Here is a 26,475-nt window from a genome sequence, read left to right as displayed (position 1 = left end):
TGTTATGGTAACTAAATAAGAAATCCATACAAAGCAATTGCACAGTGTCTGGAAAAGAGGAAGAGCTCAGTACACGCAGGCTGTGATAAGTGTTACCTTAAGTCCTGAGAGAGTAGGGGGAAATGGGATAAGGTCCAGAGAAGAATCACAAGAGGAAACCGAGTCTAGGCAGGATCCTGGTGTTGCTGGTGGAAGGGCTGCATGATGATTAGTTTTCTGTGTCAACCAGGGCAGGTGGTGGTGCCAAGGTATTGGATCCAACAATAGTCCATCTGTTACTGTTTATTTCCTAAATGACAAGTACTCCAATCAGGAAACTTGGAGTAAAAGTAGTCCCACCCCCAACCCCGTGATGTGGATGGCTTCATTCAATCAGTGAAGGGTGATGAGAAAAAAGACCGAGGTCCCCCAAAAGGGAATAAATTCTGCCAAAAGACTAATTTTGAACTTGAGCAGCAGTATCAGCTCTATTTTGGGTCTCCAGCCCATCTGCTTGCTCTGCAGATTTTGGATTTGACAGTCCCTAAAACCATATGAGTCAATTCTTTAAGATAAATCTCAGTCTTAGATGGATGGATGGATGGATGGATGACAGATAGATAGATAGATAGATGATAGATAGATACATAATATAATCTATTTTTTCTGTTTCTCTGGAGACCCCTGATTAATAAAGACTGTCATATAAAGTATAGGAAAATCTAAAGAGGCAAAATGGAACAGATGAATGCTCAGTGCATTAGTCAGCTTTGCATCACTGTGACCAAAATATCTGACCAAAGAACTTAGAGGAGGAAAAGTTTATTCTGGGCTCACAGCTTCAAAGGTTCATTCCATGGTTGCCCAACTGCACAGCTCCGAGCCTGAGGTGAGGCAGAACATCATGACAGAAGGGCACTCAAGTATGTATCTCCAGGAAAATGGACGAGACAAAAATGAAAAAAGAGCTTTGGATGAGGAAGTCCTGGAGATTTCCCCAAATTATTTCCAAACAAGTCAGCACTGGAAAATAAGTGCCCCTTGAATTCTCTTCTCTCGGTCTTTCCTTCCTAATTCCTGGGTACACAGCAGACCTACCTCTTTGGTAGTTTTATTTATTTGTTTGTTTGTTTTTGTATGGGGGATTGAACCCAGGGGCACTTAACCACTGAGCCACATCCACAGCCCTTTTTAATTTTATTTAGAGACAGGATCTCACTGAGTTACTTAGGGCCTCACTAAATTTTGCTGAGGCTGACTTTGAACTCATGACCCTCCTGCCTCAGGCTCCCAAGTTGCTGGGATTACAGGCGTGTGCCACTGTGCTGGCTCTAGTAGTTCTATTTAATGCCTGCTACTGCCTAGAAATTGTAGTTGCCAATTTCTGCTCCAACTCAAGGTCACCTGAATGACACTGGAAAATAACTGTCACAAATAATTTCTTCTAAGGGGTTTCATTGGCAATGCAGTTCCCTCCAACTGTGGTGAAGGCTCTGAATGATGTGCAGTGTATGAGGACAGAGGGCTCAGGGAGATGCAGTGCCTTACACCAAACAGTACTTCTCAGACTGATTTTTTTCTTTTGTCCCTGGGATTTAACCCAGGGGAACTTTACCACTGAGCTACTTTCCCAGTCTTTTTATTTTTTATTTTGAGACAGGCTCTCACTAAATTGCTGAGGTCCTTGCTAAGTAGCTGAGACTTGCCTCAAACTAGTGATCCTCCTGCTTCAGACTCCCGAGTCACTGGGATTACAGGCATATGCCATTGTGCCTGGCTCAGATAACAGTTTTTATGGATCAAAAGTTTCAGATATTGCCAGGCATGGTGGCATACACCTGTAATCCCAGTGGCTTGGGAGGCAGAGGCAGGGGGATTGCTAATTTGAGGCCAGACTCAGCTACTTTGCAGTCTCTGTCTCAAAATTTAAAAAAAAAAATAATGTGTATGTTACAAAGAAAAAAAATCAAATGAATATGCAAAATATAATATGGCCTTCCTCCCACATTAGTTTAGTAAATGCTTGATATCCTGTAGTGAAAAAACTCACTGAATTTAGTTTAGCTTCACAGTAATCCCAGGTGGGATTACTTCCCTTCCCCCACCCCCATGTGATGATGATCTACATACCAATAGCTTGAAAATTTCACACCCAAACTAATGAAGTTAAAAGAAATGGGGAATGGTGAGATTTCAGATAACTCTGAGCAACAAGAGAAGAAACGTCTTGAACAAGACCATGGAGATGGATACCTAATGTATGGTTTAGATATAAGTTTTTCCCCAAAAGCTCCTGTGTTAGATAATGCAAGGAAGTTTAGAGATGAAGCGATTGGGTTGAGATCCTTAATCTGATCTGTGCATTAATCCACTTAAATGGGTTAACTGGGTGGTAGCTGTAGGCAGGCAGGGTACAGCTGGAGAAGGGGGTCATGGGGTCCTTCCTTTGAGGTATATCTTTTTGCCCCTGATGATTGAAGCTCTCTGATTCCTGTTGCCATGTCCTGAGCTGCTTTTCTCTGCCAAAATGTTCTGCCCCACCTCAGACCTAGAGCCACAGAGTTGACTGTCTATGGACTGAGACTCACCCTGAGTACCAAATAAACTTTTCCTTCTCTAAAATTGTTCTTGTCTGGTCTTTTGATCACAGCTTCAAAAAAAGCCAACTAAAGCACCTACATCCTCCTTCATCTCCAGCCAACCTCTTCTTCCTCTGGCAAGTTTCTCTGGATTCTTTCAGGTTCTGTGCCCTTTTCACTCAGAAAAGATTCCATCAAGAAGCCCTCTCTTAGCTGGGTGTGGTGGTGGAGGCCTGTAATCCCAGCTACTTGGGGTGCTAAGGCTGAAGAATAGCAAGTTCAAGGCCAGACTCAGCAATTTTGCAAGACCTGCACATGCTGGTACCAGCTGTAGTTTCACTTTTGCTTGGGAGGGAGGATCAGGCTCAGTTTCCTGATTGCTTGGCTCAGTTCCTTTCCTCAATGTGTTGTCATGTTGTCCACAGAGCAAGGCTACGCTTTGTTGCAAAGATTCCACAAATGCAGAGCTCAGCTTCATATATATATATATATGTTTATGTTTTTCAACTTTTTAAAAAATGAAACTGTGATAATAAACACTCACTCTTGATTTGACAAGCACCATGCTTTAGCATACTAAAGATCACTACTATGATGATTTTACTGCTGAGTGATTTTGTTTAACCCAGACCTGGAAATAGCATTTCTCTTGATGGCTCTGGGTATATATTTGAGTGTCTTAAGAGACACGTCTTTGAACAGAGCTTGTAGCCCTGGCCTGATCTGTTCCAGAATTCAGGCCTGTGCATGTCCTCTAAGGTAAGTTATTGCAAGGGAGTATCTTGATCCATGAACATGGAGTGACCAGGCTCTACCAAATGCTGGGAAAGGTTTGGATGCATATTTTCAGCAGTGTGCTATCTCATGGAGGGAAAATCAGTTGTACAGTAACAAGTGGACATGTAGTACATTGCAGTGTGATGGCATCATATGAGTTTCCTGCCTTCATACTTACAAATGTTGTGCACATATACGTAAATGTGCATGAATGTTTATATTTATCTTCTACCTAAAGGGGTAAAAAAAATTAGGCTTTTAAATAACAACAACAACAATCCAAAATAAAGATCAAGATGAAGAAGACGAGTCTGACCAGAACCAAGCACCTGTCCAGAAAGTAAAAGTCATGTACAGAAAACTCATTCATAGTCATGCAAAGACACGACAAACATTAATAATTATTTGTCATTGGGGTTCACCTTTTATGGTTCTAACAATTATGAGATGTACTTCATGCAGTAAAAATTTGCAAAATCGTTTTACAGTGCCTGCCAAGTTACAAATGGCATTTTGAAACAATATACAGTAAGAGTAAAATTAAGATTATTGGCATCTCATAATGTGTCTTGAGTTTACTGTTCCTAGAAAATGGAATATGAACTGAAATGAAAACTGAGCATGAAAACTCACATGTAGTGTCATTCAAAGTAGATGCACTCTGAAGGAGAGAATGGAATGTGCCACCAGGGGCAACTTTGCTAAACTTCTGTTATTCACAGTGCTGCAACTGGCTACTATAAAAATTCAGCCACTGCCATTATCTGACAAGAGTCTAGGGTGGAATGCAAGAATGATCACCCAAGGTGCTGAATGAGTTAATTCAAAGGCTGAGATTTTGTGAAATCTTTATAGCTCCAGTGGGTGAGACTCTGCTCTGCTTGCTTTCCTTATTATAAATTCATGCAGGCAAATATGAGAAAGATTTATTACTTTGTAAAACTCTTGACATGTGTGGAACAGAAGAAGAAATTTTTAGGTGTTTAGATCAGTTTTTAACATACCATCAAATAAATTGGCAGAAATATAAGATATCATGAAAACAATGGTAGGGAAAATCTCAGAAGGAGCAGTTCATGTCAAAGATGTAATAGGAGTGAGCTCTGGTGCTATAGCATTTAAAAGGTGATAGCATTTTTCAAAACTGCACTGTGTGGCGCCCTCCAAATGATTGATTTCAAGAAGGAATAGTGTTTACACTGCAAACTTTGGTGTTTAATGTAAATAATACAAACAGTGAATTCTAGAATTTACTTTTCACACTGAAGACCAATGTCAAATGAGATGAGAAATTACCAGTGTTTATTTGTGGTTCTTGTTGGTGGGGAAGAAAGACCATTACCACACTTTCTCTGCAATATAACAAGTGAGACCACTAACAGTTGATGCATAAAATATTAAATCTATTATATAGATGCTGTGTTTCATATTATATATTTAATATATGCAGACTTTATATATAAATATACATATAAACATAAATTGTATATATAAATAAATAGTGTGAGTATATGTATACATATGAGAATTATTATTTTTTTTATTGAACCCAGGGAGCTTTACCACGGAGCTACATTCCCCAGTCCTTTATATTTTTTTATTCTGAGATAGGGTCTTGCTAGGTAGCTGAGGCTAGCCTCTAATTTGCAGTCCTCCTACCTCTGCCTCTACTGAGTTGCTGGGATTATGGGTGTGCACACCTGGCTACTAGACTTAATTTTTAGAACAGTGTTAGGTTTAAAGTTCTCTTTGCCTCAATTTCCCCCAGTATTAGCAACTTATATTAGTGTGACATTTGTCAGAACTGATGAATCTATCTGGATACTCTATTACTTATCAGAGTTCATAGTTTACCTTAGTGTTCATTCCTCATGTGTATCCTATGGATTTTGACAAATGTGTAATGTCACATATCCCATTACGGTGTCACACAAAATAGTGCCAACACCTGAAGAACTGTTGTGGTTTTAATAAGTCAAAAGAGCCTACTTTGGAAATCAGAACAACCACGTTCTTACTCATGAGTAAGGTTTATCAAAGAACAATTTTCTTGTAACAAAAAGAAAGCTTGGGAATAACTATATGAAGGTGGATCTTCTTTTTGTTACCTATTTTTCCTTGCTTTCATTTACACAGAACCCTTCTCAAGTTGCTCAGGGGTAAGGAGCAGAAAGGTGGGAGGGCAATTATGGTTAGAAGTGCTTGTGAATTTATTCTGAAACTCTAGTGTCCATAACAAAACATTTTTTAAAAAATTCTCCACTTGGAAAGTAGACTATATCCAAGGGATTGTGTGAATACACACTCTTAATAACAGTTAACATTTATTTTAGCTTGATGTCCTAAGTACTTTACATGGATTATAACCTTACATCCACTCATCCATCTTATGAAGTAGATACTATTATTATCTCCATTTTACTGAAGTGGAAAATAAATATAGCAAAGTTAAATAGCTTGTCCAAGGTCATTCTATGGTGGTTAAGCTGGGATCTGAGCCTAGGCAGGCCGACTCCTGATCCTGAGTTCTTAACCACTAAACTATATTGCTGTAATTATATACATTTATTTATATACATTTGTTTATTTAATGGGAAAAGAAAGTAAGTTTCATATAATGTGTCTAACATTGGAGCAGAGACAAGTGGTCAAATAAAAATGGTTTGTAAAGACTTTATGCTGAATTTATAAATGCATAAATCCCAACCCTTGCTTTTTGAAATTGGAGTAAATTATTGCTCAAATACATGTTGCAATTGGAAGACTTTGGCTACCGCTATTGCTGTGAACAATGAAGTCCTTCATCTCTGATCCAGGAGCCTTGTGTCTTCTGCCAGTATTCAAGCACTGCAGAATCCTACCTTGCTAGTTTGCAAGGGTGAAACCTCAGATCCTTTAGCAATTCTTGACATCTGTATTTGGACTTTTCATTTTCTGAAAATATTTTCACTGGAGCTGGGGGTGTAGCTCAATGAAGGAACACTTGCCTAGCATGCACAAGGCCCTGGGTTTGATCCCCAGAACTGCAAATAAAACAAAATTAAATTAAATTAATTTCCATATGGAATTCTTCTCACCAGTACCCAGATGTCCTACCTAGATGAATGACACGTATCAAATAAAGCTTTGATTAAAGTTAAATGACTTCTACTGAAAACTTTCCGGGGGTTCTCTTCCATGCTGGTCTCACAGCTACTGTGTATTTTATAGGTTAATATCCCAATTTCTCAAATGAGGAAACTGAGGCTTGGGGACATATTTTTGCCAATGCTCCACAGCTTAAAAAATGTTAGAACTAAGGTCTGAAACTAGTCCAACGTTATTTCTACCATCATCGTCTCATGAAGCATTTTAACTACAAAAATTTTAATTTCCCAACCAAATTATGAAGGCCACTGGGAAAGGAAGAAGGATTGTTTAAGGAGAAAATGTGGGCTTCGAACAAGAAAAAAAAGAGAGGTGGAAAAAAAGAATGAGGATGAAAGAAAACAGAGAGAGGAGACACAGGAAAGATGGCACAGTAGTTCCAAGTGCCCTCACAGGGCAAATGGAAATTTGGGGTCCCTAAAACATGGGCTAGGAGGAGGAGGGGGGAGTGGGGCTGGCTTAAGGAGCATGGCACAGGTCCATGGAAAATTCCGAATGTAGCCCGCAGTGGGAAGCTTGGAAGAAGCCAAATAGCCATCTAAATAAAGTGTCAATCCGAACAGTCAACTAGCAAGAGTCCAGAGAAATGAAGCAGCCATTAGAGGACCCTAGAAGGAGATGAGGATAGAGAACTCGGTTGTTGGAGAGGGTGGACAGGAGAGATCCCACAGCACTGGAAGACTGTGGTGGGTCAGTCTTTGGTCATTGTTGGGCGTGTGTTTGTTTTGTTTTATTTGGAGACCAATAGCCTTGCCTTTGTGCAGAAGAGAACTATTAAGGGGTCAGATCTGGCTTAGACCAAGTGACGTCAATGAACAGTTACGCTGGTTGCCACTCAGGGCAATGAACTCTGGGAGTTAACTTGTTCAAAAGCTGAACTATTCAGACTCAGTTACCAGAGACACCTTCAGTAAACTTTGGTTTCCTTGGTTTTGTATCTATTTCTATTCAGTTGTACATTGAAATACACAGAACCTTGAAAAAATTAGAAATCAAATTTTTAAACCCCCATATACGTATGTTTTAGCATGTGTATTTAGTGATTTTTTTAGCATACAGTCTTTGTCAGCCCCAGCCACTGTGTTTCATTTCATTCAGATTCACACCTTGTTCAGCAAATTCAGACATTCTCTAATGACAATGAAAGTGTCCTGGTTAGCCCTGTCGTCCCCCCGCCCCACTCTCCCTGCAGAACATGATTGAAATACTTGGGGAAAGTTTCTCTTCTTGGAGGGACTGTGAGAGAATGATGAATGGGTCCCTTGTCCTACCGTTCTGTTTCCTAAAGGGAAACAAGTGACAGACAGCTGCTAATCTCCAAGTTTGCATGAGCCCACTTTGCCCTCCATAAAGATCAGTCCCTGCCGTAGGGAACATATGCCCCGGGGGCCAGGCAGTGCTTCATGTTACGCGCTGGGCCTCCGTCTTCATTAGTAACTTCTTTATCAAATAAACACCAGGCTCTGAAGCCACAGGGAACAAGAGCCCACTTCATATAAAACACAATGATAAATGTCTCCAGTGGCTCCAGATTCCAAGTCTTCACATCTGTGAGCTCCCCATCTCCATGGCAACATAAAGTAAATAATACAAAGAGTCCAAATCCAGGAAAAGCACAGCAGGGCATGTCTGTCCTAAAGGAAAACAAGCATTTAACCTGCGCACACACGCCAGCAAGAGGACCCACTGGAAGGCAGCAGTTGATCTGATAGGAGGGAGCAGAGAGCGCAGAGTCGTAAAGCAAGCAGACAGAAAATGTCAGGTTATTTGAAGAAGTGTCGTCTGCTTTCAATAGAGGCCTGAAGGGAACATTGCTTCTTATATTCCTGGTTTTATACTGTATGTACATTACATTTCGTACAAATGTGTTTTGAATTATAAGCTTGTTATGTTACACCAGATTTAAAGGGGACCATAGATTATAAAAGTAATAGTATCAAACAAAGAATTGAGAACTGCCAATTTAGTCTTTACCACGTAACTTCTTAGCTAAGTTGGAGTCTGCCAAATACACTATCTCGGGCTCCTGCCCACCTGAACCTCCCATCATGGACTGCTTCTAGTGTCCCTTGCAGGCCACTGGTATACTCAGGAGGTTCTGTGGCCTCCCATGTCCCCCACAGTGGGGTCAGAGCAGCAAAACAGCCTCTGGGAGAGAAGAATGTGCCCTCAGGGGTACAGGAAACCCATGGGATAGAATATTTTCAAGAATGGGGATTTTGAGTTAATTCAATTTTCTGGTTAACCCATGTGACTTTGGACCTTTTAACTCCCTGACCCTGGTTTAACTCATTTGCAAAGAGAGAGAGGGGGGCGGGGAGAGAGAGAGAGAGAGAGAGAGAGAGAGAGAGAATAAGGGGGATGTGTGTGTGTGTGTGTGTGTGTGTGTGTTGGGGGGTGGGGAATCCATGACCCTAGTTTCCCTGCCAGCCCTGGGAATTCTGCAGTTCTATGAATTGAGCACAAAGCATGATTTTGTTTCAGCCTTTGTGGATAAAAAAATTTAGATTTTCTGGGTTTACTGCTATACTATAGCAAAAGCTGTGCATTGAATACAACCAGAGGACTCTGTGTCTATGCATGATTGTATGAATGGTGTGAAGGGTGACTGTGGCTTAGGGGAAAGACCAGAAGGTCTAGAGGCCATCCCAGTCACTAGGTGTGTGACCCTGAGCAAGTTCCTCAACCTTTCTTGGCCATAGTTTCTCCATTCCCATCAATGGGAACGATGGCCTTCACCTGGCAGCCCTGCTATAGGAATAATTATAAGTGATCAGTAATTTGGTAGCCATTGTACGTTACTGGATTTAGGGTTAGTACTTGGAGAATACTTTTAATCACATGGGTAAGACTTTAAGGTAGTGGGGCTACTTACTTAGTGTAATTGATGGAAAGAAGGCTAGATGCTTGGTGATGGAATTTGCACTTGGCCCTGTGTGTGTGAATCTGCACTGAAGAACCACCCTGGGATTTTCATTTGAATTCCTAACTGTAGCTTTTCACTCTGATTGTGTCCCTCTTTCTCCTAAAAATAGAGTACAATAAAAACATGCTGGTTAAGTGAACAGTCTAGAATGACTTGGCCCCAACAAGTGGGCGTGTTGCTGTATGATTTGGGCGCAATCGTCTTGCCATTTGTGCACACACTGAAAGCCACCTAGAAGTCAGTGGCCACAGTACAGTGACTTTGGAGGACATTTCCTCCATGCTATTAGCCCTTTTCTCTAGATAAGTTTTTCCTCTCTCTACTTCTTCCTTCCTATCTTTTCATATCTCTCTCTCCCTCTCTCTCTCTCTTTCTCTCTCTCCTTTTCCCCCCTTTTCCTTATCTTCTGATTTTTGAATTTAGTTGTAGATGGACACAATACCTTGATTTTATTTATTTATTTTTATGTGGTGCTGAGGTTCAAACCCACTGCCTCACACGTGCTAGGCAAGCCCTCTACCACTGAGCTACGACCCAGCCCCCATCTTCTGATTTTAACTTTTATTTCTTTCCAACTTTGCACTGGTTTGCCGTACTTTGCTTTCCTTATTCCTGTGCCACTTCTCCCCATCCCCTACTGCCCCCCCACCCCATTATTCTTTTTTGTTCCTCATATATTTATATCTGCATCCACAGTACCTGCTGGGAAGCCTTTTCAATGAGATAAATAATGGAAGGGAAAAATGGATTTTTTTCTTTGAATTTAGGAAAATGGGATTTGCAGTTAACTTTGGGGACTGAATCTCCAAAGGTCAGGTAATATCAGGGAATCCCGCTGCTCTGGATTTAGAGCTCTCAGGCTGAGATCCAGCAGAGGCCTAGGGTCAGAGTGACCTCAGAGGAAGTGAAGGGAAGAGGGATGCAGAGTGCCTGGGTATGGAAGGGTAAGGTGTTAGATCCACTTAGGAAGAAGACAGTCGATTCAAAAGCCAAGTCTGCATCTGGGCTGCCTGACCTGAAAGAAAGGAAAAACATGGCAGAACCCAAAGGGCTGAACAGACCTCTCTCCCAGTTTTACTGTCTATAACCCAAACAACCTGATCACATTAACTGATACATCCAGTTCTCGAGCCAAACACGAACACTGGTTGATCTCTAATATTAACTGTCACTCCTACAACCAAGACTGAGTATCAAGCCCATCTTTATTAGTTATAGGCTGACTGATCTTAGATAAATTAACCTTTTCAAGTTTTAGTTCCCCTATAACAAAATTATGATAACTTCTATATCTTGTGTAGTCATAACAGGGATTAAATGAGATCATGTAAAATGTAAAGAGCGTGTAGAGTACTCAGAAGTTTCCTAGTTTCTGTATCTTGGCCTCAGATTTTACTAGCAGGAAAACTATCTTCTAGGTAGCTAAGGGTTAGCATGGCCCTACCCTGAGCCTCTTGCCCTGACATTAATAGAGTTATAAATAAGATGGCAAAACTTCACTGTGTGCCACAGATGTTGATACCTTTAAATTCAGGCGTATTTGATATCCTCAATATCTTTTAAAAAATTTGATTCACTAATGACATTAACTGTCAAGTATGGAAGAAAAGGTTAGAAAATAGCAGGCTTAAAACCAGTTTCAAGCTGGGAGTGTGGGTGCACACCTATAATCCCAGCAGCTCAGAAGGCTGAGGCAGGAGGATTGCAGGTTCAAAGCCAGCCTCACCAATTTAGCGAGACCCTGTCTCAAAATAAAAAAATAAAAAATAAAAAAGGGCTGCAGATGTGGCTCAGTGGTAGAGCATCTCTGAGTTCAGTCCCTGGTACCAAACAAAAACCAAAAGTTTCCAACATCATACCAGGTCTGTGTAAAGCAATGTTCTCAAGTCGGGGTCATTTTGCCCCGTAGGTGACATTTTTGATCTTCCCAACTTTGGGAGTAGAGTGGGGCAGTGCTACTGGCAGGGAGTGGGTGGAAGCCAGGAATGCTACTGAACACTGTACCGTGCAAGGAACGGTCCTGTCCAAAATGTCAACAGAGCTGAGGTTGAGAAAGCCCAGTTTAGAAATAGCCAGTCGGGCAGAATCATTCTGGAAGTAGGGGGAATCTATTTGGCTTTAGAGTCTTACTGTTTATTAAGTCTGGGAAAAGCCCAGCTAGAGGAGGCATACAATGGGCTTTGCAAACCTTTTAAAACCAAGCTCCTGTTATGAATTCAGAGAAGCATGTTTGCCTTTTGGTGAAAAAAAAAAAAAAAAAAGATCTGTGGCCTCTTGCATGCCAAAATTTTTGCACAGGGCTTGCTATGCAGCAGCAGAGAATCTGTCCATAAAAGGGATGGACTTTGCTGCCCAGAGGGATTCCCTTCAAGGGTTTCCCTTGTGAGCCTGAGAAATCACTGGGAAAGGGCAAGGCCAGGCAGCCTTTAAGCTCCAGCGGCTTCTGGCTTGCTGTGTTTACACTTTCCGGGAGGTGAGAATGAAGTAGCTCAGGGAAGGACAGCACTCCAGCCCTAAAAAGGGCTTGTTGAAGAACCATCTTCTTTCTTGGATATGAAGATTAACCAGTTTCACTGGGAAGGGTCTTGCAGGAGGGAACCTGGGTTTCATACTCAGGGGAAGCCGAGAGGAACATAGCCGGTAAGGGTTTGGGCTTGGGAAGATGAGGGTCTGAACCCCGGCTCTTCTAGCTCAACTGACTCTGTGACCTTGGACACAATCCGAAAGACTGCACGTCTCTGACAGGACTGACTGAATGCTAGGGTTGCATGTGCACTATGATTTCACTTTAGTTTTACAAAAATATGTTGGAGTGACTTGGCTGAGTTATATTGGCTAAATCACTGTTGTTTGACTCTGAGGCCCATGACTTTCCTCTACACTATACTATGTCCTCAAATCCTTTCCTCCTTCCCCCCATGCCTCAATTTTCTTGCTTGTTCACTGGATACAGTCAGAACACTCTTAACAATGCTTTCAGCCTGTCTTTGGTCCTGGCCTCCAGGGGGCGCTCCACACTCCACCTTCCCACTCCCCACTCCCTCTGCTCTAAGGACATTGATCAGCCATTGCACTCCCCTGGTGGAGATAAGCATTTGAGAAAAAGGTCCTGTGTACATCCAGGGGGCTGTCTTCTGCTTCCTTCTTTTTGTCTCTGCAAAACCTCAGTCAACTCTTTTTGAGGGGGTAGTTACGAGATGGATGCGGTCAACTTCCTTTCCCTGCGACCTCCCATTTCTCTTCCCTATGTGAGAAGGAGGAGGTTAGTTGGCCAGGAACTTGCTTCTGATAGTCAGGAAAACCTGTCTTCTCTTTTTTCCTTCTCAGGTACCCTTCTCTGGGCTACTTCACTGTCCTGGGTGCCTGTATGGATGGCCCAGACTCACTCTGCATGAGGCCCCCAAAGCTAGTGTTTCTTTTATTGGACAGAAACTTTCCTCTATCCAATATTTTTGGAGCTTGTTGTCAAATTTGACAGACACTCAGCTCCTTGGGCCTCTTCCATAAAACTAAAGGAGTTCTCCATGGGTCCAGCCTCCCTCTCTGATTCTACATTGCATGTAGGATCCAAACTTTGCTGAGAATATGATGTGACCCTCTGGTTCATAATCTATGCCCATATGTCTCTCAGAAAGGCTTTGAAAAATGGATTATTTAGGATGCAACTATTCCTCAGTTTCCTGACCATGTCTTATATTAACACCACCCCTTGATTCTACAGCACTCCCATTTCTAATAGTTGTTGCTAGGCCAATGTCATTCTTCAGTGCATTGTTACCACCTGTCAAAATTTTAAAACAAGGCCTGAAAATAAAAATGTATTTCCAAATACAAGAGGCTAAAGGATAGTCCAAAGAAACCAGATCCTACTCCCTGGGAACTATAAATGTTAGTTTTCTCCCAAGTAATGAAAGTGATTACTTTAAGGATCTTGAGACAAAGAGATCCTCCTGGGTTATCGGGAAGGGCTCTGAATGCAATCTCAAGTGTCTTCAAAAAGGGTAGGCAGAGGGAGAGTTGACACTCTCAAAGAAGAAGGCATTATGAAGACAGAGGCAGAGATTGGAGTGTAGTGGCCAAAGAATGCTAGGCGTCACCAGATGCTTGAAAATGTAATGCCTGGGTTATTCGCTAGAACCTATGTAGGTGCCCTTCAGACGCTTGGGTTTCAGACTTCTGGCATCCAAAACTGTGGATAGATAAATTTCTATTGTTAAGCCACTAAAATCAGGGGTAATTTGTTACAGAAGCATCATAAGACTAATACACCCATTCACTGTATCCCATGAAAAAACTCAAGGATATTTACAGGAATTCAAAATTATTCAGCACCTAACAAAATAAAATCCACAAAAAGTTTAACACACAACCCCAAATTCCCAGGCATCAAAAGAAGCTGGAAAATACAACATAGAAGAAGGAGGAAATTAATCAAAACTGACCCTGAAAAAAAGACTCAAATGATAAAATTAGCATACATTCTTTCTTTTTATGTTTTGGGACTGGGTGCTGCCATGGATACTGCTAAAATCAGAGTTATATTACCAAAGGACAAAAAGGAGAACATTGGCAGACAGCTGGCAGACCCGGGCATCACAGGAAAAAAAAACTTGTCTCACTAGTTGTATTAGTCAGGGTTTTATAGTTGCAAACAACTGAAACAGATGTGGTTGATTTAAGCAGGAAAAAAAGCATTTAATAAAAGGATATTGTGTATTTCACAGACTTCAGAAACAGGCTTAGAAACTGAGCAGGAACAAATGAGGCCTGGCAGCAACCAGGACCACAGCCAAATCCTGCTCCAGAGCCCATCTAGTGAGGATGCCACTGGATGCCACTGTGGCCCTCTCCAGTCACTGGCCACAGCTGCAGTTGAGGCTCCTCATCGGCTGCTGCCATAGAAAGTTGGCTTTGCTGACTCTTCTGCCTCCAGCAACCTCGAACACCCTACTCTGAGCACCCTTGCTAAAGGCCACAGTGGTTGCATCTGCCTGGCAGAGCCTTGGGCAACTTCAAGGAGAGGGAGAGAGGGAGTCTTCAGCCTCCACCATGGAAAGCAAGTTTGACTGTTCATTCAATATTTTTAGGAAAATAAATCTTCTCAAACTGGAAAAGGGTGCTGAACTTGAACAGCTGGATGATGATGATGAGGAGGAGGAGGAGGAGGGTATTATTAATTGACAAAGATGTAGTGAAAAACATGAGCCTGGCAGATGGGCACTCATAGCATGTGTGACTCATCTTCTGGTTTTTAGCTTGTCATTTACCCTAACCCCTTTTTGCTTTTTATTCTTGTCAAAAAACAACATTTTAACACATTGAATTTTAAAGATCGAATTGTTTTTTAACAATAATTCATGAACCAGGCAGCATCCTGTCTGTAGAAACACAGAAGCTCTTCTGGGTATGGAAGATGGTCATTTTTGTGTAGGGTAGCTTGAGCAGGAACAAGGCAAAAGCAGATTTGTTAGGTTCCAGTTACTTTCCTTGTGTGGTATGAGCAGGGGGATTTCCTTATTATGATAGGTCAGAATGACAGGGTCCCTTGTTGCTATGATTCTCTTGTGTGTTTTTTTTTTTTTTTTTTCAGAAAACTGACCTGTTTGGGGATTTGACACTCATTTCTCTCCTGATTTCTTGGAAAATCAGGTCTTATAAACAGCTTAGGACTCAGTTTGGTGACATGGAAACTTAACATGAATGAGTCCATTTTGGGTTGGTCTGTTGGGGCCTAATATAGGCAACTCGTTCTAAGTTAATGTTCTCCAGTAAATTTTGTTTAATATTCCTAAAGTAAATTTTAGGTGGACATGTTTGAGATTTATGAGTGATCATTAGGAAGCAAATCATCAAAGTCTGTGTGTTTAGCTTCCTATTCTTGGTGATTTTCGTTATGAACATTAGTGACTTTAGAGACATTCCATTGACTACCAACTTATTTTCTCTGTAGATGGGGGAAAAATAAAATCTAAAAAGAGGACGGGGGCAGGTAGTTCCTTTATGCTGTGGCACTTAGTGTAGAGAATGACTTTGAGCCTACTCTAGCCCTGACCAACTCATTTCCCAGATTAATGAAGCCTTTGATCTGTGACAATTCTTAAGCCATCACCCCATTCTCCTAGTTTTAAGGAAGCATTAGGTCAGAGAATAGCTGCCCAGAAGAGTCTATCTTTTCCACAGGTGCATTAGTATGATTTTAGACTGATGGGAAAGTCTCTAACTATTCCTATCTCCATAGTTCTGTCCTTTGAAGTTAATTACTTTAATCGTTTCCATGAGGATGATTAAAATTAAAAAAAAAATCACAGGAGGGATGACACATAAGAGAGTTACCACTTTTAACACATCTGGGGAGCAATTTGCAAGGTAAGGACTAACACTTGGCACTCCGGACCTCTTCATGCACATTATTCCTTTCAAAAACCCTACCATAAGGAAAGATTAGTGCTCCTTGCCTACAGAGGAGAAAAGTGAGGGACAGAGAAGTCAAATGACTTGCCCACGGTCACTCAGAATGGCAGAGCTGGGTGGAATTGGTCTCCAACATCCATCTGCTTAACTTTTTGCTGCCTCTCACCTGGGAGACTGGTGACCCAGGGCACAGGTAAGTGCTGATAAAAGGGAGAAGGGCGTGGCAGGTGGCCCGAGAGGGTAGGCCTTAGTCAAGGCCTGAGAGGGGACATGGGGAAGACTTGGAGGGTTAGCCCTCCTGGCCAAGGGCCTCCCTTTCTCCTGTGGCATGGACCTGTGCCCTCTGCTGCAGACAGGGTCTACTCCAGGATGCTGCCTCTGAAGAAGACACCAATTTCATTTCATATTTTCAGACCACAGTTGACCCTACATAACTGAAGCAGTGGAAAGTGACACCATAGACGGGGAAGAACCACCAGAGCAACGGCAAAAGGCTCTACCATTAGTCACATGAGCTCGCAAGGATGTAAGCTCTTGAAAAGCCCAGACTTACAGGACTCAGACTGATAACAGATTATATTTCAAAAATATCTTCCATCAGCCATCCTGTCTTTTGAAGAAACACAGAAACTAGCCATGTGGATTAGTCTATTTATAATTTTTTTAGCCATATTCATCTTTTAGAATTAAGACATTAAATGATTAATACCATAACTAGGAACAGTACAAGTTATGAAATAACCATACAGAAGGTAAATTTAGGATTAAAATAGACTTTTGACTTTCCTGAGCCGAAGATTTTATGTAGCAGACAGGTCGGCCTTTACATGACGGTGAGTGGGGAGATTTCCAGATTTAAATTGTATGAGCCCCAAGGAAAGCTGCTCTTAATGCAGCCCTTCCCTGCTTCTTCCCCCACCTGTCCTACTTTCTGTCACCTCCAGCATCTGGTCCAAATCCTTTTTCTCAACGTCATCCTGTTCTGTTTACCCTGGATGTTTCTGGTTCCCTTTCTGCCTCTCTGGACACCACCCTAGTATCTAGCATCAGCTTCCTCCTCAGCCCACCTGACACTGTGGTCTCTCGACTCCTCCCACCTCCAACCTTCTCTCTGTGTCCCCTCCTCTCACTCCACCACTGTATCTCCCTCCACAAAACCATGCTCACAGTTCTCCTACCAAACAAACACATGAAAACATTTTTTTCCAGTCTGCCTGCTGCCAAAGCAAGCTTTCTCATCCTCTTTCTCTGTATCACAAAATCTCTTTAAAAAATCATCTCTTCATCTCCTTCTTTTCTGATACGGCCCATTCCCTTCTAAATCCTTGTAGTGTGGCTTCAGTTTTTATTGCCCCCAAATGATTTTTTTTTTTCTTAAAGGTCAATGGCCATCCAGTTCCCAAATGCTGGGTTCTGTTTTACTCTCATTTTGTTCATTACTTTGTCTGACTGACCCTGTTTCTCCACCACTAACCACCCCCTGCCTCTGTGAAATCCGCCCCCCTTCCCTGATACAGTGCTTTTCGAATTTCCCCTTTATCCTTAGGTCTCTTTCACTTTCTTTTCCAGCTCAAAATATTAGATTTTTCTCAAATCAGCCCTTGACCCTTTTCTCCACCCTTTCTTCTACATGCTATCATGGGGAACTCATTCAGTCACATGGCTCCGATTCTTCCTCTCTTGTGACTCATTTGTGGGACCCCCTCTTTCCAGCTTAGCTTTACAAATTCCCCACTGGAAGTTTCAATCCGTATGTCACACACTGTGTCAGTCTTAATGGATTCAGGATTAAATTCACCCCTTGCCCTCCTGAACATTTATTTCTTACAATTCCTGTTATACCAAAATCTTTCTAATCACACCAGCTCAGAACATGGCTAGAATCTTCCTTAATGCTTGCCATTCCCCCCAACGCCCACATCTGATTAGAATTAGTAATTAGTAATAATCAAGTCCTGTGAATTTTGTTGAAAACATACACCTTTCTGTTTGTTCTTTCCTTTTTATTCCCACCGATACTCCTCTAGTTCAAGATCAGATTCTCCCACCCCTTCCTTAATACAACGATCTCCTAACAGGTCTCTCTGCTTCCAGTCTTGCCCTACTAGGCTGGAGGTTGGACCTGACACACTACACCATGTAGGTGTTCCTGAAGCACACGTCTAAGCTGGTCACCTTCCTGATCAAATTCTTTCACTGGAGGATCAATGTCTGAAGCTCACAGTTGCATTTAGGACCCTGCTAGGTCCTGAGTATCAGTGTCCCCCAAATTAATATGTTAATCCCCAGTGTGATAGTGCTATGAGGAGGGGTTTGGGGGAAAGTGATGAAATTACCAGGGCTCTGCCCTCACCAGTGGAATTAGTGCCCTTATGAAAGAAGCAAAAGGAAGCATTTTGCCCCTTCTGCCACATGAGAAGATGTTAGAGGTGCCATCTGCAAGGAACAGGCCCTCACCAGACACCAAATCTGTTGGCACTCTGATCTTAGACTTCCCAGTGAGCAATAAATGCATCTTTTATAAATGACCCCACCTTGGGTATGTCAATACAGTGGCCCCAGCTGATTAAGACCGGCCTCTACCTTTACCTCCTGACTCTCCAATTTTATTTCTCATGAGCTTTTGTTTCTCCCCATTAGTTCCTTCCTTCAGTCACCTCCGCGCAATCACATGCTGTATCTTTACATCTAACAATCATAAGTAACAAAAAAGTCTAACTCGAATTCACCGAACAATAACGAAATTTATGGCCACATCTAACAAGAAGCTCTGAAGCAGGATGGGCCCCAGGCACCTGTGCTTCTCTGCAATCGTCTGGGTAGAAGTAAGCTGTTCTTTGCTGGAGGTGTCTCCAAATACTTGGGAACTCACACTGCACTGATCACAGTGTCCTTTGTGCTTTAATTAGCTGTTATGGGTCTCATCTCTGTTGAAAGAATTGGAAGGGACTCCAATAAATTACAACCTTTGCCTCTCCACCTGAGTTCTAAACCAAAGGAGAGAGGAAAGAGTGGCAGATAAGATCAACGCAGCATTTTATTATTGATAAAAATGGTTCCAAAGAGAATGGCTTGTTTGTGTTGCAATAATAGGCTTTTGAAACCCCAGAATTTGACAGCCTCCCCTCCAGGCTCAGTCAGGGTTGGGTGACACAGACCTCCCTTTTCTTGACCTGCACCTAGAAGAAAGTCTCATGCATGAAAGAGTAGAGGTGTGTGCTTTCTGCGGGCCAGCTCCCAAGAGCACACGGGAGAGAGGCTGAGGCTCAGCAACACTTCCTGTGGGTCAGTTCTCCTTGAGAGTTCCTGCCTGGAACTCACTCCTCTGTGGGGACGAGATCCCACATATGTTCGGGGACAAAGCATCTCCTAGAAATCACTGAAGTGTTCCCTGGCCCCTATTCCTATCCCCAGTCTTTTGGAAAAATTGCAAACTTCTTGAAGTTAAAGATTATATTTTGTAAATCTTTTTATCCCCAGAGTGATATTAGATGCTTAATGATGTCAGTTACATTATAATCAAATTAATATCGTAATTATTACATTTAACTTATTATTATTACATATAACTTATTAATTGTATAAATTTAAATTCCTATGTATAACTTATAATGGATAAATTTGATATAATTATATTATAAAATGTATATAGCACATATTATAGAAAGTTACTAATATTAACAATTTATATTCAATTTTAAAAGGCTGTGCTAAAAGTGATCATCACATTAAAACAATGTTTCCTGTAAAGAGTTAATTCTTAAAATCATATTCAAGCTGCCAGATTTTTCTTCCCTTCCAAAATGCATGAGAAAACTTATTCATTTTGTTTTTCAAGAGCAGACTACATTGTACCACCCAAGACTCTTTGTATAATGCCAACCATCTGGATATGTTTTTGAGATTCACTGTTTTCAATTTTCATTAAGATATTTGGTGTCAAGTAGACGCAGCACGAGTGTCTCTCTTTGAAGTGCCCTGATATTGACATATCACCTCATAGCCCATGATACAAAATTTAGACACATTTGTCTATCTGGAGGGGTCTTACAGAAAAGCTCAGTGCACATTAACAAACACCATTCGGTATATTTGAATAGCTGAGTTTGGATGGGTGAAATATTGAAGTCAACCTTGAAACTTAAACTTGGGTGGTAATATCATGCATGCATGGAATCTGTGAGCATATATTTCATACAGCACACTTATTTGGATAGCTGTCAAACACTTCTAAAGGAATGATATTTCTTTCCTTTCTGTACACCATCTTGTGTGTGTGTGTGTGTGTGTATGTGTGTGTGTGTGTGTGTGTGTGTGTGTGGTTCTACTTCTAGGTAGAACTTGTTCTTTGCAGAAGTAAATTTATATATTATATACTTATTCCAACTATTATAGGGTCCCCTAAGTTGGCTCCTGGACTTTGACTTACACATTGTCCTATTTCCATAAAGGACTTTCATGTTGAATTTGGAGCTTCTGGTAAAATTTTGTGTCCTCCTGGGATTAAACATAGCAAGCCCCTCAGAAGCAACCCCCAAATAATAAAAGAATGTCATCTGATCCAAAACAGCATTCACAAGTGTGTTGCTGCTTCTGGTCTGGCAATGTGACACCAAAAGGAAATAGTCTTCAGGCTGGGAGAGTGCTGCATGCAAATCTAGAAGCTCTTTTTGGTCCCCTGAGAAAGCTCTATGCTTCTGAGGCTCCTGTGAGCCTAGCTGGGGTAAATACTCTAATGAGTTTGGTAAGAGTCCTTGAGCAGTGTTCCATGGAGAAATATCTTGGGGGCTGTTACAGTTTGAATGTGAAGCGCCCACTAAAAGCTCACATGTGAGACAATGCAAGAAGGTTCAGAGGAGTAATGATTGGGTTATGAGAGCCTTAATCCAATCAGTGAATCAATCACCTAATTGGATTAACAGAGTGGTAACTGAGGCAGGTAGGGGTGGCTGGAGGAGGTAGGGCATTGGGGGCGTGTGTTTGGGGTGTATATTTATATTTGGCAAATTGAGTCTCTGTCTCTGTCTCTTTCTCTCTCTGCTTTCTGATCATCATGTGAGCCTGCTGTCTATGGACTGAAACTGTGAGTCCTCAAGTAAACTTTTCCTCCTCTACAATTTTTCTGGCAGGGTCTTTTAGTCACAGCAGTGGAAAAGCTAACTAAAACAGGGCGTTGATGAGTTCCCTCTGTGTACAATGGCATTACCTGGGGATAAAATTCAACAAGGAAAAAAACCTACTACGACACTGACCAGAAATCTCAAAGAATGGAGAGGAGTGGCCAGACAGGATGTTGTAGTAATGGAAACATCCTTTACTAGGTGTCTGGGGGCCCCAGTGCTTCCTGCACATAGTGTCTTGGTGAAGGTCAATGTTACCTTCTGCTTTAAAACCATCACCACTAACAACAAAAACCCAAATCCAACATTTTCCCTTAGGGGAGAGAATAAGTGAATTATATCTGAACATACAGGATAAAGTCCGAAAATCTCTTAAGGGAGATATCAGGCCAGTGTGCACCTATTGAAATTTCTTTGTAGAAAAATGTATGCACATTGATGCACACACAGCCCCTTCCACTAATCCTGCTGTTCCACATCCTGCGTACTCTCAGACGGATCCTGAAGCTTCTCTGCAGTGGGCAGGATCCCTCCCTCCCCTTTCATATCATATCATCATTCAAAGAGGAATCACATTTTTTTACAGACAGGCAAAATAAGTTCCGCTCTCCATCCCTGAAGAACAAAGCTAAGTAATAGTGGCTGTCATAGTTTGGCTGTGAGGTGTCCCCCAAAAGCTCCTGTTGTGAGACAATGCAAGAAGGCTCAGAGGAGAAATGCTTAGGTTGGCAGAGTCTTAAAGTAGTAATCACTGAATTAATCCCTGATGGGATTAACTGAGTGGTAACAGGAGGCAGGTGGGATGTGGCTGGAGGGGGGCTATGGGGTATATATTTTTAAATTGGGAGTCTCTCTCTCTCTCTCTCTCTCTCTCTCCCCTTCCTGATCTTCATGCGAGCTGCTTGCCTCTGCCACATTCTTCTCCCATGATGTCCTGCCTCACCTTGAACACCAAGCAATGGAGCTGGCCTTCTATGGACTAAGACCTCTGAAACGATGAGCCTTCAAATAAACATTTCTTCCTCTATGCTTGTTCTGGTCAGATCTTTTAGTTACAGCAGCAAAAAAAAACTGACTAAAACAGTGGCCAATGGTCAGCAGCATCTGATTTGGCTGCCAACTATGTCAAGATGACCTTAAAGCTGGCTTTAAATCCCCCGAAAACAGACTGGCAGCACTTGATAGGTATCTCACAAAGAGGCAAGTCCTTGCCAGATCTGTAAACTCGCTGCTCAGATTTTGTGTGCGGCTTCACTGTGAGTATTCGTGTTTTGCATCCAAGTAAAAATCCTTCACAATTACCTCTTCTTACCTTGTCTCCATTCTCTCTCTTTTGTTTCTTTTTTTCTTTCTCTTTCTTTCATTTCCTTCCTTCCTTCCTTCCTTCCTTCCTTCCTTCCTTCCTTCTACCAGGGATCCAGGGATTGAACCCAGGGGTGCTTAACCACTGAGCCACATCCCCATCCCTTTTATGTTTTTATCTTGAGATGGGGTCTCACTAAGTTGCTTAGGGCTTCACTAAATTGCTGAGGCTGGCTTTGAACTTGCGATCATCCTGCCTCAGCATTTAGAAATGCATTTAGACTTAACTGAACCTTCTCAGGCTATCTTTTCACTTATAGATTGTCCTCCTCTATGTCACTAAGCTACATTCTGCTTTGTTTCTTTAGCTGGTCTTCTCTTTCAACAATTCTTCTTCAGATGTATCTAATCTACTGTTTAGTCTATCCATTGAATTTTTATCTATGGATTTTATTTCTAGACACTTTATTTGGCTCTTTTAAATATCTATCCTTTTTGGTCATGGTACTCTATGTTTTTCTTGTGGATTTCTTTCTTTCTGTAACATCCTTAATCATTCCAAACATGCTTACTTTATATTCCCTTTCAGATTGTTGTTCTAGCATCTCAGTTTCGTGGGAGGTAGAAGGTTGTGTTGACGAATTCTGCTGTCTGTAGTATTTACTGATTCTTGCCCGTGATGGATTGCTTCCTTCAGTGTTTTGTAATTTCTTTTATTGTGAGCTCATCTCACGTGGGGCTGGCGTGTTCCTGTGAAACTACCTTGTATTCCGGATTGTGGAATGTCTCTCTAGAGTATTTTTGTAATTGTTTCTGCCAGCCACTCCAAAATATTATTAGCCGGGGACCAGTTTTTACATTAATTTCTTGGCTCAGAAGTTTCTGGACCACTCCAGTGGAGTAATTTTTAAAACCAAATGTGTGTGTAGACTAGTTTGGGGTTTCAAATTCTTGGGAAAAGCTTTTTTTTTTTTTTTATTTCCCTCCACAAAGAAACAAATGAGTTTCTATGTCACCCTGCTGCTCTGGTTGAGGAAATTTTTTCTGGTTCATATTCTCCCTGATGGTTCAGGCCTCAAAGGATTTTGACTTTAGGTGTGAGGCTCCTTTTCACCTAACTTGTACAGTCTCAAAGCCTTGTCTCCTGAGCTGATTAAAACCCAAGTTCTATGAGTTATAAAGACCCATAACTCACCCTGATCCTGAGGGTAAATGGATTATCAGTTCACATGCTAACTTAGGTATTTTGTTTCTTCTTCTTCTTTGTTGATTTCTGTTTTCTTGTGATTTTAGTTTCACCTAAAATTAAATAAAATAAAATAATAAAAAATTGCATTTTATCTTGCAATCTTAGGCACATCCAAAGGGAAAAATTTCAAAGTATGCAACCTGCCGTGTTATCAGAATTAGAAGGACTTTCATCTATGTTCTTTTTTTTTTCCTTTTCTTTTCTCCACTTTCAGATTAAGAACTAATGACTTCACACTAAGACTTCTATAGTAGCCCTCTAATACACCTTCCTCTGAGTAGCCTGGGATAAAATCTCTTGGATGGATCTTTCTTTCTTCCTTCCTTCCTTCCTTCCTTTCTCCCTCCCTTTCTTCCCCCAACCCCTTCCCCCTGCCCCATTCTTTCTTTCTTTCCTCTCAATTGAACCCAGGGGCACTTACCACTGAGCAACATCCCCACCAGCCCTTTTTATTTTTTGTTTTGAGACAGGGTCCCCCTAAGTTGCTTAGGGCCTTGCTAAGTTGCTGAGGTTGGCTTTGAACTTGAAATCTTCCTCTTCAGCCTTCTGAGCCTCTGGGATTAGAGGTGTGTGCCACCATGCTTGCTCAGAGGGATCTTTCTAAAATAATATTTGGACCTTGTGGTTTCCTGGCTTAGCAACTGCTGTTGGCCCCCATGTTACCTGTAGAATAAAGTCTAAATTTCCTGTCCTTGCATTTAAAATTATCTATAATCTGGTCTCCAAATGGGCATAGTGGTGCACGCCTGCAATCCCAGCGGGTTTGGGAGGCTGAGATAGGAGAATTGCGAGTTCAAAGCCAGCTTCAGCAACTTCAAGGCGCTAAGCAAGTTTCAGTAATGATTCTAATTTTTCTTTGTTAAATATTCTTATTAACAAATTAAGCAACTGCTATCTGGTATATAAAATTGTCAGATGGATCCACAACTACAGATTCAGTGTTGTCATTTATTTTAGAGTAGGTTATATCAATTCTTACATTATCCCAAATCTTAGCACATATTCTCACCTTAACAGACACTCAGTGCCTTCTTCTTAAATCTAATTAGAGAGAGGACATTGGTGGTCAGACGTGAAGTCATAGAATTCAACACAAATGGTGCAGATTTATCTTGAATGGTTTCAGAGTGTGTGTATTTTCTGCAGTGAATAATAAGGGAAAACTACACTGAAGTGATTAGTCCATAGAATGTGACACAAATGGAACTCTAATTGTGAGTAATTGTGACCATGTATCACTTAAAGACAGTGGTGTCTTCTCAGGAGTGCATTGTAGGGTGATTTTGTCCTTGTGGGAATCCATAGAGTACATTTTACACAAACCTAGATGATGTAGCCTGCTTTATACCTAGGCTATATTACACACACACACACACACACACACACACACACACACACACTAGCTTATTGTCTTTAAAGCCATGATCAATAAACCAACATGAGATTAAATCAAGCCTGAGAGAAGAAGATGCCATCAAGAGACACAGTACACACAATATATGTGAGACTGCTGTCAGTGTAATACAGCATATTGTTTTACAATAAGTATTTTTTATGAGTAGGAATATACTCTAAAATGTTACAAAGTACAGGATAATAAATACATAAACCAGAAATATAGTTGTACTACACAGAATCCTATGTGCTAAGACTTCACACAATTGGCAGCACGGTAGGTTTGTTTACACCAGCATCACTACCAACACACAGGGATGTGTTACACCATGACATTATGATGATGGCTGTGGTGTCACTGTCCATCATAATCTTATGGGACCACTGCCATATGTGCAGTCCATTGTTGCCTGGAACATTATTATGCAGTGTCATAGAATAATTATACTCACTATTTTTTTTGCAGTGATTTTTAATTTCCAAGGCATTTTTGTAGCTGTGGTCCTATCTGATCTCTATGATGTCAAGGAAAAACACAAAACCTTGGAAGGCATTATGCCATATTCATAACATGCATATAAAAAATGGAATAGTTTTGGTTTGGGATACTTAGCATAGAGTCAGAAGGCCTTTGCTAATCTGATTTTAGGCACATCTGCAACTGAACCTTTGAACTAGGCTCCAGACAGGCCCACCTCCAGATGTGAGCTGACCTTTGGACTGGGCCAAACAGCAGTTTCCTGAAACATTGTTCATTAACCTCTGCTGAACTTCTGTACAACAAACCCCTTCCCCCAACCATGCAGAGACTGACTGAGATTATACCCAGTGACTTTCTCTTAAGAAGCCTAACTTTTGTCAGCACCAATCATATTTCCTAACAAGTGATATAACTTCCAATTATTCCTACTTTTATAAATATAAATATAGCTGTCATTTTGTAAGATGACAGAGCAGATTTTCGAGACTGTTTTAATCTGTTTTACCAGTTTTCAATCTTAATAGTTCCAAATACACATAATTTTCTTAGTTTTCAACTAAGTTGATTTTTAAATTTTTTAAAATTTATTTTTATTCGTGAATTATAATTATATATAATAATGGAAGGCATTATGCCATATTCATACATGCATATAACATAATTTGATTTCTGATATGCTTACAGTACTCTACTGACCTCTTTTTTATTATAATTATTTTAATTAGTGCATATATATGTATATATGTATGTATGATTCGTACATGGACATAGCATAATTAGGTAGATTTTATTCTCCATCAGCTAGGTTGACTTATTCTTGGTCAACAACAACCTGTAAGGAAGGTAGTGGAAATTTGGAGATAAGAAAATAAGTCCTTCAGAAAGTTTATTCATTTATTCACTTAACAGTTGAACAAACATTTATTGTACCAACTATGTGCCAGATTTGGGGCTAGGGCTGGGAATTCAACAATGGACCAAGATACCATCACAGACTTACCAATCTTAGAGTTGTGTGACTTATCTAAAGCTACATTTACCCAATAAATGGTAGACTTGGGATTAGAACCCATGTCTTATAACTTCTGATTTATCAAACCCCTTACTCT

This window comes from Marmota marmota, unplaced genomic scaffold (genome assembly GCF_001458135.2).
Source record: "Marmota marmota marmota unplaced genomic scaffold, marMar, whole genome shotgun sequence".
NCBI classification, from domain to species: Eukaryota; Metazoa; Chordata; class Mammalia; order Rodentia; family Sciuridae; genus Marmota; species Marmota marmota.
Note: the sequence above shows the minus strand (reverse complement) of the source record.